The 16,907-nt window shown below is 46.2% G+C and overlaps 1 pseudogene; it reads right to left on the bottom strand.

Moving 5' to 3' along the window:
- Positions 1 to 5,480: 5,480 nt before the first annotated feature.
- Positions 5,481 to 15,439, bottom strand: LOC142459945 (rho-related GTP-binding protein RhoQ pseudogene; annotated as a pseudogene).
- Positions 15,440 to 16,907: the final 1,468 nt, after the last annotated feature.

Here is a 16,907-nt window from a genome sequence, read left to right as displayed (position 1 = left end):
CTGGTGTGACCTGTCCAGAGCCTGGAGTTCCGGTTTCAGGGGCTCCAGGAGTGGGCTTTCTGCGAGCCGGCGTCATTCCGCGGGTAGCTGGATCCTTTGGGTCTTCATGTTCTGGAAGCCATGTGGTGGGCAGTCCCACCAATGAAACCCACAGGGATAGAAAAGCAGTCCGAATTCCATGTTCTGGCCATCCCAAGGCACTTGGCCTGACTGGGATTGAAAAGGAATGGTTCTGGACCAGGCTCCCCTGAGCTTGGGGCTGCAGGCCCCTGGGGCTCTGGCTGCTCATCTGCAGAATTGCAGGCCTGCCACACACAGCGAGCAAAAAGCTGCCCCATCACAAAGCTATCACTCCGGGAGACCTTTACAAACTATTTTTAAATGATCCATTGATTGGATACTCTATCAGTCAGACCACTTAGGAAAAACAAGTTTGTCTAGGGAGGTCGAACAGATGTGGATGATGTGTAGGCAATTGGTTGGACAAAGCCCAAAGGGAGGGAGGGACAAAAGGGGGAAAGGAGCCCATAAGCCCACCTTTGCCTTGATGCCAACAGCTCATCCTTCAGTCAGACACACACCTTTTTCCAGGAGGATATCCTGGAGCAGAGACAAGCATACTGGCCCCGTTGCCCCAGACCAACCTGTCTCAGCTTAAAGAGGAACTCATTTGGCTAGCATGGCCAAGATGATGTAGCAGAACTCCCGGAAGCCTGGCATTCTGATTCAGTCTTGTGTCTGCCACAGACAGGCATATAGTGAGTGGATGTTGATGTGAATCCCTAGCTTTGGGGGCGACCGTCCTTTCACCATGCATTCTCTCTTCCCTTTCTGCTTCGTAGTTCTACCCTTCTGTCCAGCTGCCCCTCCAGACCCACGCTGGGAATCAGTCCCCCTCCAGCTCTCATTGCTCTTTGAGGTCCTGTTGCCATGTCTTCGTTGCCACTCGCCCTGGATTTCTGTTCTAAACCACGTCACATGTTCATGTTTTTATTGCCTGTTGTGGATTGAATGGGGTACCCACAAAAGAGATGCTGAAGTCTCCACTCCTGGTGCCCCTGGATGTGACCTTGTTTGGAAATGGGGTCTTCCAAAGTGGAGTGGGGTGGATCCTAATCCCAACCAAATGGAGTCTTATCCAGGAGCAGAACACACACTGTTAAAAGCAGAACAACTCTGTGATGCTGGAGCTGCAAACCAAGGAATGCCAAGAATTGTCAAGAGCCAGCAGAATCCAGGCGAGAAGGGCGGTCCCGCTCCTCTCCCCGCCTGCGGAAAGAATCAGAGTGGCCCCGCCCGGAAGTGGACTGCTAGCCTCCAGCCCTGTGGGACAATGCCTTTCTATTCTTAGAAGCCACCCAGCTGTGGTATTTTGTTGCTGCAACCTGAGGACACTCGGACTTCCCCCAACAAGACTGCACACTTCCGGGAAGGCAGGCACTCGTTCAGGGAGCTTTCCATCGGTTCTCAACCTGTGGGTCACGACCCCTTTGGGGGTCCAATGACCCTTTCACAAGGGTCGCCCGATTCATCACAGTAGCAAAATGACAGTGATGAAGTAGCAACGAAAATAAATTTATGGTTGGGGGGTCACCACCACATGAGGGACTGTATTCAAGGGTCGCGGCATGAGGAAGGTTGAGAAACACTGCTGTAAACTTTATCCAATCCAACTCTCACCTAACTCTGGGCTTCCTTTAAGACATCTCGGACAACTTCCGATGTGGTCCTTGACGACATCTCTCTGCCTGGTGCCCCAGGCCCCAGTTCTGGGCCTTTCACCATCTGAAGTGGTCTACCACCGTGTAGCTATATTAGAAGGTACCAAATATAATGTTGCTGAATTCATGCTACTTCTCCCTTAAGACTGAGTCAGTCCCTGGCTGGGTGTGGATATGGAAAAGGGAAAATTCCAGGGCCAGGACAACTTTTTGGCTAAAAATGTTGGGGAATGTTTCCAACAGGCTTATTCCAAACTGTAATTTGTATGTTGTAATTTAGATCTGGACTAAAGTTATTTAGAATAACCGCATTATAAAACTTAAATCTCTCTTCTTTTCTCCCTTTGGAGAGACTATGTATGGGGAGTAATCATTTAGGGTGACATTCACACAGATAGGCTTACCCCACATAGCAAACATTGAGCAGGAATCCAATTGCTTATCAGGGTCCTGGTGGCACAGTGGTTAAGTGCTTAACTGGTAACCAAAAAGTCAGGAGTTCAAATCCACCAGTCACTGCATGGGAGAAAGATGAGATTGTCACTTCTGGTTCAGATTGACAGCCTTAAAAACCCTGTGAGACAGTTCTACTCTGTCTGTGAGTCGGGATTGACTCATTGGTAGGTAGTGGACTTGACTTTATAATTGAGTGATCTTTTGCCAATACCAGCTCATTAGACGTTTTTGAAATAGGCACCAAGAGCCGAATTTTATTTTATTTTATTAAAAAAAATCATTTTATTGGGGGCTCATACAGCACTTATCATAACACATCTATCCATCCATTGTATCAAGCACATTTGTACATTTGTTGCCATCATCATTTTCAAAGCATTTTCTTTCTACGTGAGCCCTTGGTATCAGCTCATTTTCCCCTTCCCTCCCCCCCCTGCCTCCCTCCCTCATTAACCCTTGATAATTTATAAATTGTTATTATTTTTTCATGTCTTAAACTGACTGATGTCTCCCTTCACCCACTTTTCTGTTGACCATCCCCCAGGTAGGGGGGTTATATGTAGATCATTGTGATCAGTTCCCCTTTTCCCCCACCTTCTCCTTAAACCTCCTGTTGGTCCTGAAGGGTTTATCTGTCTTGGATTCCCTGTGTCTCCAGCTCTTATCTTTACCTGTGTCCATGCTCTGGTCTAACCGGATTTGTAAGGTAGAATTGGGGTAATGATAGTGGGTGGGGGGAGGAAGCATTAAATAACAAGAGCAGTGGTTCTCAACCTTCCTCATGCCTCAAAACCTTTAATACAATTCCTCATGTTGTGGTGACACCCCAACCATAAAATTATTTTCATTGCTACTTCATCACTATAATTTTGCTTCTGCTATGAACCAGATGACCACTGTAAAGGGTTGTTCAACCCCCAAAGGGGTCGAGACCCACAGGTTGAGAACCGCTGAACTAGAGGAGAGTTGTATGTTTCCTCCGTGCTGTACAGCACCCTGGCTGGCTCATCCTTTCCTTGTGACCCTTCTGTAAGGGGATGTCCAATTGTCTACAGATGGGCTTTGAGTTTCCACTCTACACTCCCCCTCATTCACATTGATAAGATTTTTTATTCTGGGAAGCCAAATTTTATTAAGGAGGAAACTGAGACTTAGATCCTTAGTGTGGCAGAACCAACATTTAAACTCAGGTCTTCTGACATAAAAACAAACAAGACTGCTAGCATTCTGTCTTCACTAAGGTAGAAGTCAGTCATTCATCCTAAACATTCTCCTTTGCCTTTATGGGTGAACCTTGTCAAATCCCAGAGAGCCCTGGGAATGATACTCCTGTAACCCCATTGCTCTCGGCCAGCAAGTCATTTCTGACTCACAGCCACCCCATAGAACTACCTGCCCCATACGGTTGCCAAGGTTATAAGTCTTTACGGGAATAGACACCCTCATCTTTCTCTAACCGGAAGCTGGTAGACTTGAACTACCAACCTTGTGGTTAGCAGTCTAGTGCTTAATCTACCATGCCACCAGAGCTCCTTTTAACATGCTTATATATTATCAAGGTTCATGAGGGAGGGGGAAGCAGGGAGGGAGGGGGGAAAATGAGGACCTGATGCCAGGGGCTTAAGTGGAGAGCAAATGTTTTGAGAAAGATGAGGGCAACGAATGTACAAATGTGCTTTATACACTTGATGTATGGATGGATTGTTATAAGAGTTGTATGAGCCCCCAGTAAAATGATTATAAAATAAAATAAAGTATACTACAATGGGAAAAAAACATTAAACAATTCGATCTGGGGAAAAAAAGATAGAAATTCTGATGTCTCACTGGCATAAGGATCACTTGCGAAACATTTTAAAGACCCAGATCCTCAACCTGGGCACAGCCTCAGTCCTCATGTTTGTTAGACCAGTAGAGAATAGGTCAACATCCTCACACTCAGGTCTAACGACTTTGTATGAACAAGCAGGGTAACTAACTGGGAAGTACAGTATTTTTCTCTCCTCTCACCTTGTCGAATACGCCTTCATAACAACATGGAGTGAGAGCTAGGATGCGAGGTTTGCCTGACAGTGGGGTCTGTCTAACTAGTAGTTTCACTGGTTTAAAACCAAGCAAGTTAATGGAAATTTCTAGAGGTGCTTCAAAATTTGCATTGGTAAACCAGAAGGGGGAGAAGAGAATTCTTATGTGTGACAAATTTTGTTTGGTCATTTTAACTTAAAAAATTTCTCCTTACTAAAAGTCTGTAACAAAATTAGGGCAGATAAACACATTTTCACTTCTACAGAAAAAGCTGATCCCAAGAAGACCCAGGAAGACAGAAATCGTGTTTGGGATCCAGGTCCATTTATCATCAGGAGAAAGGGCCTTACATTTATATTTTAGCAGAATAAAGCTGATGGACTCCCCTTAGAAGGACGCAACTACGTTTGGAGAAAGATGAAGGACACAGAAGAGATGGAGAAACCACCCAGTCTTAACCATGATTCTGTTTCCAGGTTGATCACAGCCCAGAAGAGAGGGACTATTTGTTTATGTTTTCACCGGCAAAGGAGATCGGTGGAGTTCTCTTCAGCCAGCAAGGCCAGAAGAAAGGAGGGAAGCTGCTGCTGTGATCTGAGAGTCGAGGGAATAGCCAGACACCCCAGTGAGGAAGGCAAACATTTTAATTTCACTCTAGGTTTTGAAACTGTACATTTATGCGCGGGCGCCAGCCCTAGCTGTTTATCCGTAAATTCTCAAGCACGGAATAACTGGCTGGTCTTTAAGGAAACCAGCTATGGCTTCTACATGATAATGGGTGAAGCATTTGCAGAATATGAAAACTCCACTACTGCGGAGGGGAGAGGAGCTATGGAAACCTGTAAAATTATGAGTTACCAGCATGTCCTTGCTGACAGACTGAAATGGCTCAAATGTCAGGGGCCACATGGAAAGGTGTTTAAGAAATGACACTGTAACTATTGTTGATTGGGGCCCCCAAGGAAAGTTTCTAACTAATTGCTCAGAGGGATCCAATGTGACATGTGATTATATCAGTGATTGTGAATGGTAAAAGACCCCTAATTGCACTGCCACCACCAGGTGAAAGTTAATGGCCTGGCATGGAAGCCTTGTGCCTCCCCATCCCAGGTTACGGAAGCCTGTGACAGGACCTGTACAGTGGAACCTGTGGAAATTACCGCTTGACACTAAGTCTTTAACAGACTACACGGGAAGCTTTGCAGGCACCAGTCAATCTGGCTATACTTACGCTTTTCACAACGAGACTCGATACACAGTCTTGTGTGTAAAGCTGCCTTATGTGCTCGCTGCAGAAACATCATCATAAGTGAAACTGCTCGCAGTGCCACTTGCCATGAGTGTAAATTGTTCGCTTGCATTAACCGTGCTCTTCTTGTAAACCTTCCCGGTGGAGATGAAGTGCAGATGGGAAAGCAGTCCAGAATCATCCTTCATGGTGCACATGGTGTTGGAGATGCCGAGAAGACCTCGCCGATTCGTGGGAATGGTCATCGCAGCTATAATCGGACTTATGAGATTGCCACCACTGCTGCTGTCGCTGGGGGAGGGCAACAAGAGTCCGTCAAAACTAAACCGTTCATACAGAAGTGCCAAGTGAACTCACACCAGCTCTGGGCCACGCAGGCAAAGGTGGACGATGAACTGGGGCGGCAGTGGGGAGGTGGGGGAAGAGTAGTGGAGCTTCAGCACACTGTCCAGTGGTTGGGGGGATCAAATGGACTTGCAACATCAATTAATGTTAAAATGTGATTGGAATGTAACTGATTTCTGTATAACCCTTTACCCATATGATAAGACATTGCATGATTGGAATTTGATTAGAAAACATTTGCAAGGGTTTAAGGGAAACATTTCATTAGAATATTTTCTATACATTCAAAGACAGACTTGAGGCATCCCCTGGCTCTGATATGACTAAACAATTGGTGGATGGCATAGAAGGCTTGGACCCCGAGCTTGGGTTCAAAGCATCTCACGCAGCTTAAGTTCCAGTCTGACTGTGTTGTTTATCATCGTAATTGTGATGCCTGCAGTCTCGTGTCGCTTCTATAGGAAGCTGAGAGATGTGAAGAGAGATCATGTTGCCTCCGTGACACTAGTAAATCTTAAACATAATACAGAAGGGGGAAATGTGGGAAGCTAACACTGAGGGAAATATGACTGGGACTTATTCCCTGACTGATACAGAGGGAATCTGGAAGGCCAGTATTCCACAGTAGGAAGGCCACCACTCTGGTAGTTGGAGATATAGACCAAGTACATTTTCCTGAGGTAATCTATCATTCCCACAGATTCGCCCCTTAAAGCTGTGCTGCCTTAAAGTGAGCACATGGTTGATTCTCTCTCCCTGTAGAAGCAGACATTCCTATGTGCTCCGTCTCTTCCCGCCGCGGCATCCAGCCCCTCTCATACCTCCCCCAATAGCAGATTCAAACTGTTTGTCAAAAGCCTTGATTTTTTGCTATATTAATTTGGTCATTAATTTTGTCTTGAAAGCTTTCAGTGTACAGAAAATAGCCCTGTAGCCACTATAGCTCTTTTGGTTTTAATACATAAAACAAAAGGGGGAATTGTGGGAAACAGAAAGATTTCTCCCAAGTTGTCTCCCCTAAATATATGCCAAACCTAGGTGCTTGTTACACATAGTGAATGACTATATACTTGGAGGTCAATGAAAGTAAATCAGGGGTTATTCTCCCTAAGGACTATCAGTCATCTAGAGCAATCAAACTGTATAGTTTGTCCCACCCTAAGTAGGGCCCACTCCCTTCTGATAAGGATAGTGGTAGATTGTTTCCCTGAAGAAGAGCCCAGGCAGGTCAAGCCCACTCAAGCTTAGGCCGCCATCATGGACTAGGGTCCGCCCATCTTGTCACATGCATACCTTTAGTCCCTTCCCTTCCTGTTATGTGTACACCCCTAGCTCATCCCCTTCCTGGTACTTATGCCCATTGTATGTCCCCCTCCTATTGCTTGCATTGCCTATTGTACAACCCCTTCCTGTATGTCTTTACCTGTGATTAGGGGGCATGCACCCCCCCCACCCCACCCCCAATGAGATATAAGCCTCGGTTAGCAATAGATCTCTCTCCTGCCCTCTCGTCTCCGATCTCCATGTGAACCACCAAGCGGGGCTGAGGCGAGCATGCTACCATGAAAGGTGTCGGACTCCTTTACTTCCCCCTCTTTTCTCTCTCTTATTCTCTATGACTTTACTACAGCCTTTACTTATCACTGCTGTGTCTGCCAGACTGTGATCATTTGCTAGGGGCTGGCTCCCCTGACATGGAAGACCAGGCTCAACTTTAAGATAAACCTTCAGACTCTTTGGTGCTCCTTATAGAAGGAGCTCGCCCTTGGCTGGCATCCCTCCCCCTTCCCTTACCAGCCTGAAGCTGTTCTCCACCTGCAGAGGCCCAGGCACACCTCTGAAGAGCCCGTCTTCACTGGCAGGCTCCAGCCACACTCCCTACACAAAGAGAGAGTCACTACGAAAAGCAGGGACTCACACACAACATTTGACAGAGTAATTTCTCTGAAGAGTCGTCAGTCAGTAATGGGCCGGGATAGAACAAACTACTAGAAATAGGTTCTAAGTCCGACAATTAACCACAAATTCATAGTGTACTGGGCTTCCTAACTTAACTCTGTTACATCTATTCTTTTCAGCTGTCAAAGGCTACATCAGTAAAATCTACGCAAGGTCTACCGGCACTCTGTGTAAGGACAAACTAACCCTTGGACCTCGTCGTCAAGGGCTGCTATAACAGAAATACCACAAGTTTTAACAGAAGTGTCTAGGAGCCGTGGTGGCATAGTGGGTTACACGCAAGGTTAAGGTTAGCAGTTTGAAACCACCAGCAGCTCCTTAGGCAAAAAGAGGAAAGCTCTCTACTCTCATAAAGTGTTGCGGTCTCAGAAATCCACAAGGGCAGTTCCACCCTGTCCTACAGGGTCATCGTGTGTCTGAATGACTTGAAGGAATGAATTGATTTCTGTTTTCTCTGGCAGTTTAGGAAGCTGGAAGTCTGAATTTAGGGTACCAGTTATATGGGAAGACTCTATCTGGTGTCTGACAGTTTACGAGGAGTTTCTTGCCTCCTTTCAGCCTCTGTTGGCCAGCATTCCTGGGAGATTTCCATGTGTCTTGGATGAATAGTCCCCTGGGTCTAAGAGGTGCTCAGCAAAGGGGCTCCAAATCCAAATCCACTCCTGGCTCTTCTTTCTTGGTGGTATGGAAGCCCCTCTGACCTCTCCTCACTTGTTCAATCTCTTTTATTTCAAAAAGGATTGACTCTTTTGGAGATACAACCTAACCCTGTAGACTGTATCCTGTCTCATTAGCATAGCTGCCCCTAGTTTTTCCTCATGAGCAGTGGACAAGTTAAGGTTTAAGTAGACCACACAATGAAGGATAATCACACAATTCTGGGAATCACGCACTAGCCAAGTTGACAGAAAATTTGGGGGGCACGATTCAGCATACGAGTCCCTCAAATGCTCAGAGAAGTGGCCCTGTCATGGACAAGCTTGACTCATCCCAAGAAAAAACAAAGATAAAAAGTTAGGTCTAGTATACTTTAAGAATGAAGGGGAAATGGAAAATGTGTAATACATTTGGATACAATTCAAAGTCAAGAGGCTACTTTTTATCTCTCTGGGTGATTACAAATGGAATATAAAATGCTTGAAATGTAAGCACAATGTAATTCCAAAGTCCAGAACAAAAATCTCTCCAAAGGCTCTATGCGGCACAGTCAACAGGATCAGCAATGTGTGTGTGTGTGTGTGTGTGTGTGTGTTTTCCATTGTTTCCCTTTATATTAGCATGGTCATTGCATTGTGCACAAAGAGGATCTTAGATCCACTTGCCTGCACCGTGCCTTTTCACTAAGCAGGAGTCTACTGCTCTGCCTTTCCCTCATCGTGTTGTTCTTTGGAGAAAGAGCAGGTGAAGATGGAAAATGCCCTCCCCCTTCGTCCCTACGGGTCCTCAGCAAACTTCTGCTCCAGTGTCACCCTCCCAGGAAGTCACAGGGTGCCAGGCTAGAGGTCTACTTGTCTAGCCCTCCTCTTTGTTAACAATGGGGAAGCCAAGGCGCAGGGTTACTTGGTGGGTAGTGGTTGTGCTAGCCCAGGGCTTTTTGCTTGCCTCATACGTGCTATTCCCATGGGAACCATCATGCTCTACGGAATCTAGTCTCTATTATTACCAAATCTCATTGCGTGTGTCTACCACAATTACTTTTTCTTTTATTTTTTTAAAAATCGTTTTATTAGGGGCTCATACAACTCTTATCACAATCGATATATCATACATCAATTGTGTAAAGCACGTTTGTACATTCATTGCCCTCATCATTCTCAAAATATTTGCTCTCCACTTAAGCCCCTGGCATCCACTCCGGATTTTTTCCCCTCCCTCCCCCAATTTCTTTTTATTAAAGACATACAAACTCATAGTAAAATATGTCTCATAGTCTAAATGAAACAATAGAAAACGAGGATCCTCCACACCTAACCCCCAATCCCAGTTACCTAGGTAAAAACAGGTAGTTTTGGAGATTTTTTTATTTTTAAATGACAAAAAGCTTTTGTTTCCATTACATTGTAACACTTAGAGTGACCTCTGTAGCGGCTTTGGCCTCTTTGTGCTCAATTGTATCTTCTAACAGTAACAGAGCTCACGCCATCTCACACAGTGTCAACAGCATTCATGGTACACATCCCCTGGTGATTCATATATATATTTTTATGTGCTTTCCAATATACTTTTAAGATAAAAATGGGATCATTCTATTCATACCAATTCTGCATTGTGTGTATGTGTGTGTGTGTATACAAAAAAAACCAACATGGAATTGCACTGGGCGGAATCAAGATTTTGTGGTACAGATTTTCCCTGCTAAATGAGCATTGAGCAACTAAGCAACTTGCTCTGAATTAGGGCATCCAGTGGTGTCTCCTGGGAAGGTTCTCTCTGGTCACAGTGAATTTTTTCATATAAGCATTTTTGTTGGAAACTTTTTTTGTGTGATGGCCAATTTAAGAGAACAGCATGTGGCTGTGAAATTTTGTTTCCTGCTCGGGAGAAATGCCGCAGAAATTGTTGTGATGTTGAACACAGCTTACAAGGACAGCCCTATGGGAAAAATTTAAGTGTACAAGTGATTTTCTCATTTCAAAAAAGGTGAAATGTCAATTGATAATAAACTTTGTGCTGGACGTCCATCGACTTCCCAAAAGGATGAAAATGTCTACTATAGATAGATAGATAGATAGATAGATAGATAGATAGATAGATAGATAGATAAAAAGAAAATGTCTACCCATAGTACATTTGAAAATAGTTCCACCAGGTCAGACTGTTAGTCAAGCTTTCTATTTAGAGCAGTGGTTCTCAACCTTCTTAATGCGGCGGTACTTTCATACATTTCCTCATGCTGTGGTGACCTTGCAACCATAAAATTATTTTCACTGCTACCTCATAACTGTAATTTTGCTACTGTTATGAATCAGGCGACCCCTGTAAGAGGGTTGTTCAATCCCAAAGAGGTCGATACCCACAGGTTGAGAACTGCTGATTTAGATTGCGGTGTGACAAAAAGTCCTGATTTGTGGCAGGAAGGGAGGCTGGCTTTCTCCCCACGACAACGCATGCTCACACAGCCACCTCAGTGCACCAGTTTTTGGCAAAAACAGCAAGTGTCTCTTGCCCCACATAGTTATTCACCTGATTTCACTCCATGCAACTTCTTTTTGTTTCTGCAAATGCAGAGAGACATGAAAGGACAGTGAGTTGATGACGTAGAAGAGGTGAAGAAAAAACAAGGGTGGTGCTGTCAGCCATCCATACCAATGAGTTTGTAAAATGTTTCCAAGAATGGAATCACAGATTTCACAAATGTATTAAGTGCAATAGTGAGTACTTTGAAAATGATAAGGTTGGTTTTTAAAAATTTTTTTTACATTTTATTAGGGGCTCATACAACTCTTACCACAATCCATACATATACATACATCAATTGTATAAAGCACATCCACACATTCCCTGCCCCAATCATTCTCAAAGCATTTGCTCTCCACTTAAGCCCTTCCCCTCCCTCCCCGCTCACCCCTCCCTCATGAACCCTTGATAATTTATAGATTGTTATTTTGTCATATCTTACCCTATCTGGAGTCTCCCTTCCCCCCTTTCTCTGCCATCCATCTCCCAGGGAGGAGGTCACATGTGGATCCTTGTAATCAGTTCCCCCTTTCCAACCCACTCACCCTCCACTCTCCCAGCATCACCTGATAAGGTTGTTTTGTAAAAAAAAATTTTAAATACATAGCTTTAAAAATAAAATAAAGTGTAGGGAGGCTGGGTTGGAAAGGGGAAACTGATTACAAGGATCTACATATAACATCCTCCCTGGGGGACAGAAAACAGAAAAGTGGGTGAAGGGAGACATTGGACAGTGTAAGACATGAAAAAATAATTTATAAATTATCAAGGGTTCATGAGGGAGGGGAGAGTGGGAAGTGAGAGGGGGTGGAAATGAGGAGCTGATGCCAGGGGCTTAAGTGGAGAGTAAATGTTTTGAGAATGATGAGGGCAATAAATGTACAAATGATGGATTGTGATAAAGAGTGTGTGAGTCCCTAAAAATGATTTAAAAAAATAAAATTCTGGGGTTTTGGGGGTACCCCCTCATCTGTACATAGGAACTTGCTATCTCAAAATGTTGACATGCGTTCAGCAAGCATCTATGAGCACCTGTTGTGTTGGGGATGCTATTGTATTGCGTCATTTTGAGGACGTTGGTGCCCCTGACCGAGCCATAGTATTTCCATTCTGCACATGTATGAAAGCTGGACCAAAAAAAGAAAAGAAAGCTGGACCACAAGCGAGGAAGCCTCACTAAGAACTTGTGTGTTTTAATTCTGGTGCTGGCAAGGGAACTGAACATACCACTGTACCAGAGATTCCACAACAGCAATCCAGAGTGTCTGGGGAGGAGCGCGGCCGGCGTGCTCCTGAAGCAGGGAGGTGACACTTTGTCTCGTGTCCTTTGCATATGCTGTCAGGAAGGACCGGTCCCAGGAAAGAATATCATGCTTGGTACAGCAGATGGTCAGAGGAAAAGAGAAAGAATTTCAGCCACAGTAACTGTAGCAATGGGCTTAAATACAGGAACAATCGTGAGGAGGGCGCAGTGTTTGGTTCTGTGTGGGCAGGGTCATTAGGGGTGGAACCAACTCAGCAACACCAACCGCCACCACAAGGAAAGCCAACGGAGCCCTCTGGCCCAGTGCTAAGCCCGGGCTGCGACCCGAAAGGCTGGTGGTTTGAACTCATCCCCTGCTCTGAGAGAAGAAGATCCCACAGTCAGCTTCCACAGACGTCAGCCTTGTGAAGCCTCTGCAGCAGATCTCCTCTGTCCTGTCGGGTCTTTAAGGGCGGGAACAACTCCCGGGTAATGAGGACCAAGTCATTCCAACTCACAGCGACCCCACAGGACAGGACAAACTGCCCCTGTGGTTACCGAGACGGGAACTCTCGACAGGTGTGGAAGACCCTTTACAATAAATATCGCAGTTCTTGACCTTTAGAAGCTTCGCGGTTTTGCTTCTCCAAAGAACCCAACCTAGGACAGCCCCCATGGAGCTGAAGCTTGCTGGAGTCCAGGTGCTCACTTAGAATGGAACCTGCCGAACCGTGGGAGACCCCAACCTTAGCAGCTACCACCTCCCTGGGAATTCTCAGCTGTCCCACCGGTCTCTTGACTTCAGCAGTTGCTTCATCATCACGGTGACCGTCTTCCCTCCTCTTGGCCCATCTTTGAGGTCTTCCCAGCCTTCCTTAACATGACTGCTTCATCAAGGCAACCAGAAAGGACCATCTATGGTGGGATCTGACCTGCATAAAATGTCCGAACAGTCGAGGTCACCGGGACAGGAAGTAGATGAGTGATGGCTAGGAGGAAGGGGTGAGGGAATGGTGAGTGACTGCTATAGATGCAGGGGTGGGGTTTTGTTTTTGTTTCTAAGGAGGAACAATCCATTTTAGGATAGGATTAGTTAGGTTATACTTAGGTTGTGCTATGATAATAAGACATTTGTTTTTGATCACACACACTTGCTCCTCAGGTCCAGCCTGTCTCCTGCCCGTTTGGAGTGACCTTTGGTGACGGACGTGGTGGCCTTGCTGTTTCACCACTCTGGGTCTACTGGGAGAGAAGCAACCTGCATCAGGAACATCTAATGGGAGCAAAGGGAGAAGGTCTTTCTTGACTGTGCAGAAGTAGGTATGGTCAAAGCCAAGCATTCTCCCAGTGCGGGGGGTGGGGAGGGAAGGGGGAGGAAAAAAGAGGGGCTGATCCCAAGGGCTCAATGGAAAGTAAATGTGTAGAAAAGAACAATGGAATATATGTATGGATATGTCAGATACAATTGACGTATGGTTTGTAACAAGAGTTGTAAGAGCCCCCAATAAAATGATTTTTTTAAAATACTTAAAATTAAAAAAAAAGAAACATTCTCAAATGAACGCTTGAGTCCACCGCGGGCAGTTTTATCACTTTCATTTGGTCAATTTTTACACCTGCTTCTTCACATAGGGCCTGGGTGCGGCAGCAGCACTTCTTGTGCTTTCTGAGAGAGAGAGAGAGAGAGAGAGATCATCTCCTTGGCCGCTGAAGACAGTTCTTAGGCAATCCAGCAACAGTTATCCTAATTCTCTCTTTATTTTTTAATCGTTTTATTAGGGGCTCATACAGCTCTTATCACAATCCATATATACATCAATTGTGTAAAGCACATTTGTACATTCATTGCCCTCATCATTCTCAAAACATTTGCTCTCCACCTAAGCCCCTGGCATCAGGTCCTCATTTTTCCCCTCCCTCACCGCTCCCCCTCTCTCATGAACCCTTGATAATTTATAACTTATTTTGTCATATCTTGCCCTGTCCGACATCTCCCTTCACCCACTTTTCTGTTGTCCGTCCCCCAGGGAGGAGGTCACATGTAGATCCTTGTAATCAGTTCCCCTTTTCCAACCCACCCTCCCAGTATCGCCACTCACACCACTTGTCCTGAAGGGATCATCCGCCCTGGATTCCCTGTGTTTCCGTTCCTATCTGTACCAGTGTACATCCTCTGGTCTAGCCAGATTTGTAAGGTAGAATTGGGATTATAATAGTGGGGGAGGAGGAAGCATTTAGGAACTAGAGGAAAGTTGTATGTTTCATCGTTGCTACATCACACCTTGACTGGCTGGTCTCCTCCCCACAACCCTTCAGTAAAGGGATGTCCAGTGGCCTACAAATGGACTTTGGGTCTCCACTCGGCACTCCCCACCTCATTCACTATGATATGATTTTTTTGTTCTGATGATGCCTGATACCTGATCCCTTTGACACCTTGTGATCACACAGGCTGGTGTGCTTCTTCCCTGTGGGATTTGGTGCTTCTGAGCTAAATGGATGCTTTTAAGACCCCAGATGCTATCTCTTTTGATAGCCGGGCACCATCAGCTTTCTTCACCACATTTGCTTATGCACCCATTTGTCTTCAGAGATCTTATCAGGGAAGTGAGCACACAATGATATGATTTTTTGTTCTTTGATGCCTGATAACTGAACCCTTCTGCTCTTTTTTTTTCCTTTTTTACTGTGTGTTTCTTTGGAGCAAAAATGCCTCTGACAACCTCATTAAAAACTGCTTCCATCCCTTTAGCGTTAAAGGTGAACATTCTATACAGCGGTGTGCTCCTGGCTTTTTGGCTGGTTTCTGTCCAGGAAGTTCCCCCAATGGGCGTTTTACTTTCATATCATTCTGTCTGGCTCAAGTTTTGGGGTCATCTCAGAGATCACCCTGAGTTCCTGTTCATCAAAAGGGCACATTTGATGCCTGTTCCTGAAGTTTGGGTACCCACTCCTCTTCCACCGTTTGGAATGAGACTGGGCTTAGCACAGGGAAGCACCCAGGGAAGACATCGGTCCTAGGCTAAGAGAAAAGCCTCCGATGAGCAGTCTTCCTGTCCGGTCATGCCTTCGAGTCCCAGCAGGTACTGCTTGCCCCCCACAGTGATACTGACTTCGTAGTGGTTGAAGAGGGTGGGCACGTCCTCCTCTGGGAAGGCGTCGTTGGCACAGCTCTAGAGTAGGCATCTGTTACCAACCCCCATCACCCACAACCATGCATCTAATCAGCATGAGCCATGCTATGGCCAGCTGGCCTCCAGGCATGAAGCCCTCTGCCCCAGCCCTCGCCTGAGCGCAGGCGCCCTGGGGCATCCACTGCAGGCTGCTCTGCGCAGTAGGACCCCCTCGCCCTACCCAGCCCCATGCAGGGGTTCCCCTCACCCACAGGGAGGAGGCGCTGGGCCCAGGAGTGCTGCCGCCACTTCTATTGGTAGCACCTTGCTCCCCGCCCAGCCCGTCTTGCTGTGCCACTGCTGCCCTCCTGCCCAGCGCCTGTGCCCTTGCTCTGACCCAACCCGGCCTCCCCAGGAGGATCCTCAGGATCCTGAGACTTGGGTCCTAGGTGAGACGGCAACTTTTCCAGGGATCTCTTTTCGAGGTGATGTTCTGCAATTAGAGAGTGGCGATGGCTGCACAACGCGGATTAAACAGCACTGAGCTTTGCACGTGTAGGGGCCTGTCCCATCGTCTGCAAATTCTATCTCCACGAAGCTGTTATGTTTAAAAAGGGTAGAAGGGAGTTAGTGAAAGAGCCCCTTAAGTCACCTGTCCCAGACTCCCCATGAATATGCCTTGAGGGCATGCTCATCTCCTTTCTGTCCGGTCAGCACCCCAACCCCGGCAAGCCTTTGGTGTCCCGGGAGGGAGCCCACACTCCATGAATCTGACCTCCTTGCACTGTTCCTCCCCTCTGCCTCCCTGCCCTTCCACTCAGCCCACAGTCCACAGTCAGTCACGGCCTCTGCTCCTGTCTTACTCCTTTAGCTCTCCACAAAACCCCAACACAGAGAAACCCAGCTCTCCGCTTACCTTGCCCCTGCAGGGCACCTGAGCAGCAGCCCAGGCAGAGACACACACCACCTTGCCGCCTGCTCTCACCAAACTCATGGCTTGAGTTTCCGATGGTGAAAATCACACACCACCTTGCCGCCTGCTCTCACCAAACTCATGGCTTGAGTTTCCGATGGTGAAAATCACAGTGGCTCCTTAGTCCTGCCAGCGTTCCCAAAGCCCTGGTCATTCACCTCCCTGGTGACTGTCGCCACTCCCCTCTGTAAAAGGGGGACAATAACCTTCCAGTGACTATTCTGCTACAGGCAGAGTTAGCACCTGGCACACAGTAGGCCCTTCAACAGCGACAATCACCAGGAGACTGTCTTGGCCTCTGGGGACAGTCACTCTCCAGTCATTTACTGTTGTCCTACTGGTCTGATTACATAGCCCAATAACAAAAACATTTTTTTTCTAGATGTCTTGGCTTTTAGGCCTGTTCCTGGGATTATTTGGGGTGCAGATTCAGAAAATTGCATTGAATAGTCCGCAGCAGCTCTACTTTCTTAGATAAGGTGTTCCACTATATTTTCAGCTATTACATTATACTAATTTATCATCCTGGTTTTAAATATGAGAATAATTCAGACCTGAAACTTACAAGATAAGATTAAAAAAAGGTAAGAAATGTTTGAAAAGGAATTGCGTATTCAGGAAATTCCAAAGGAAGGTGTTTATAGAC

This window comes from Tenrec ecaudatus, chromosome 1 (genome assembly GCF_050624435.1).
Source record: "Tenrec ecaudatus isolate mTenEca1 chromosome 1, mTenEca1.hap1, whole genome shotgun sequence".
Classification (NCBI taxonomy): Eukaryota; Metazoa; Chordata; class Mammalia; order Afrosoricida; family Tenrecidae; genus Tenrec; species Tenrec ecaudatus.
Note: the sequence above shows the minus strand (reverse complement) of the source record. Positions and strands in the feature narration are given on the sequence as shown.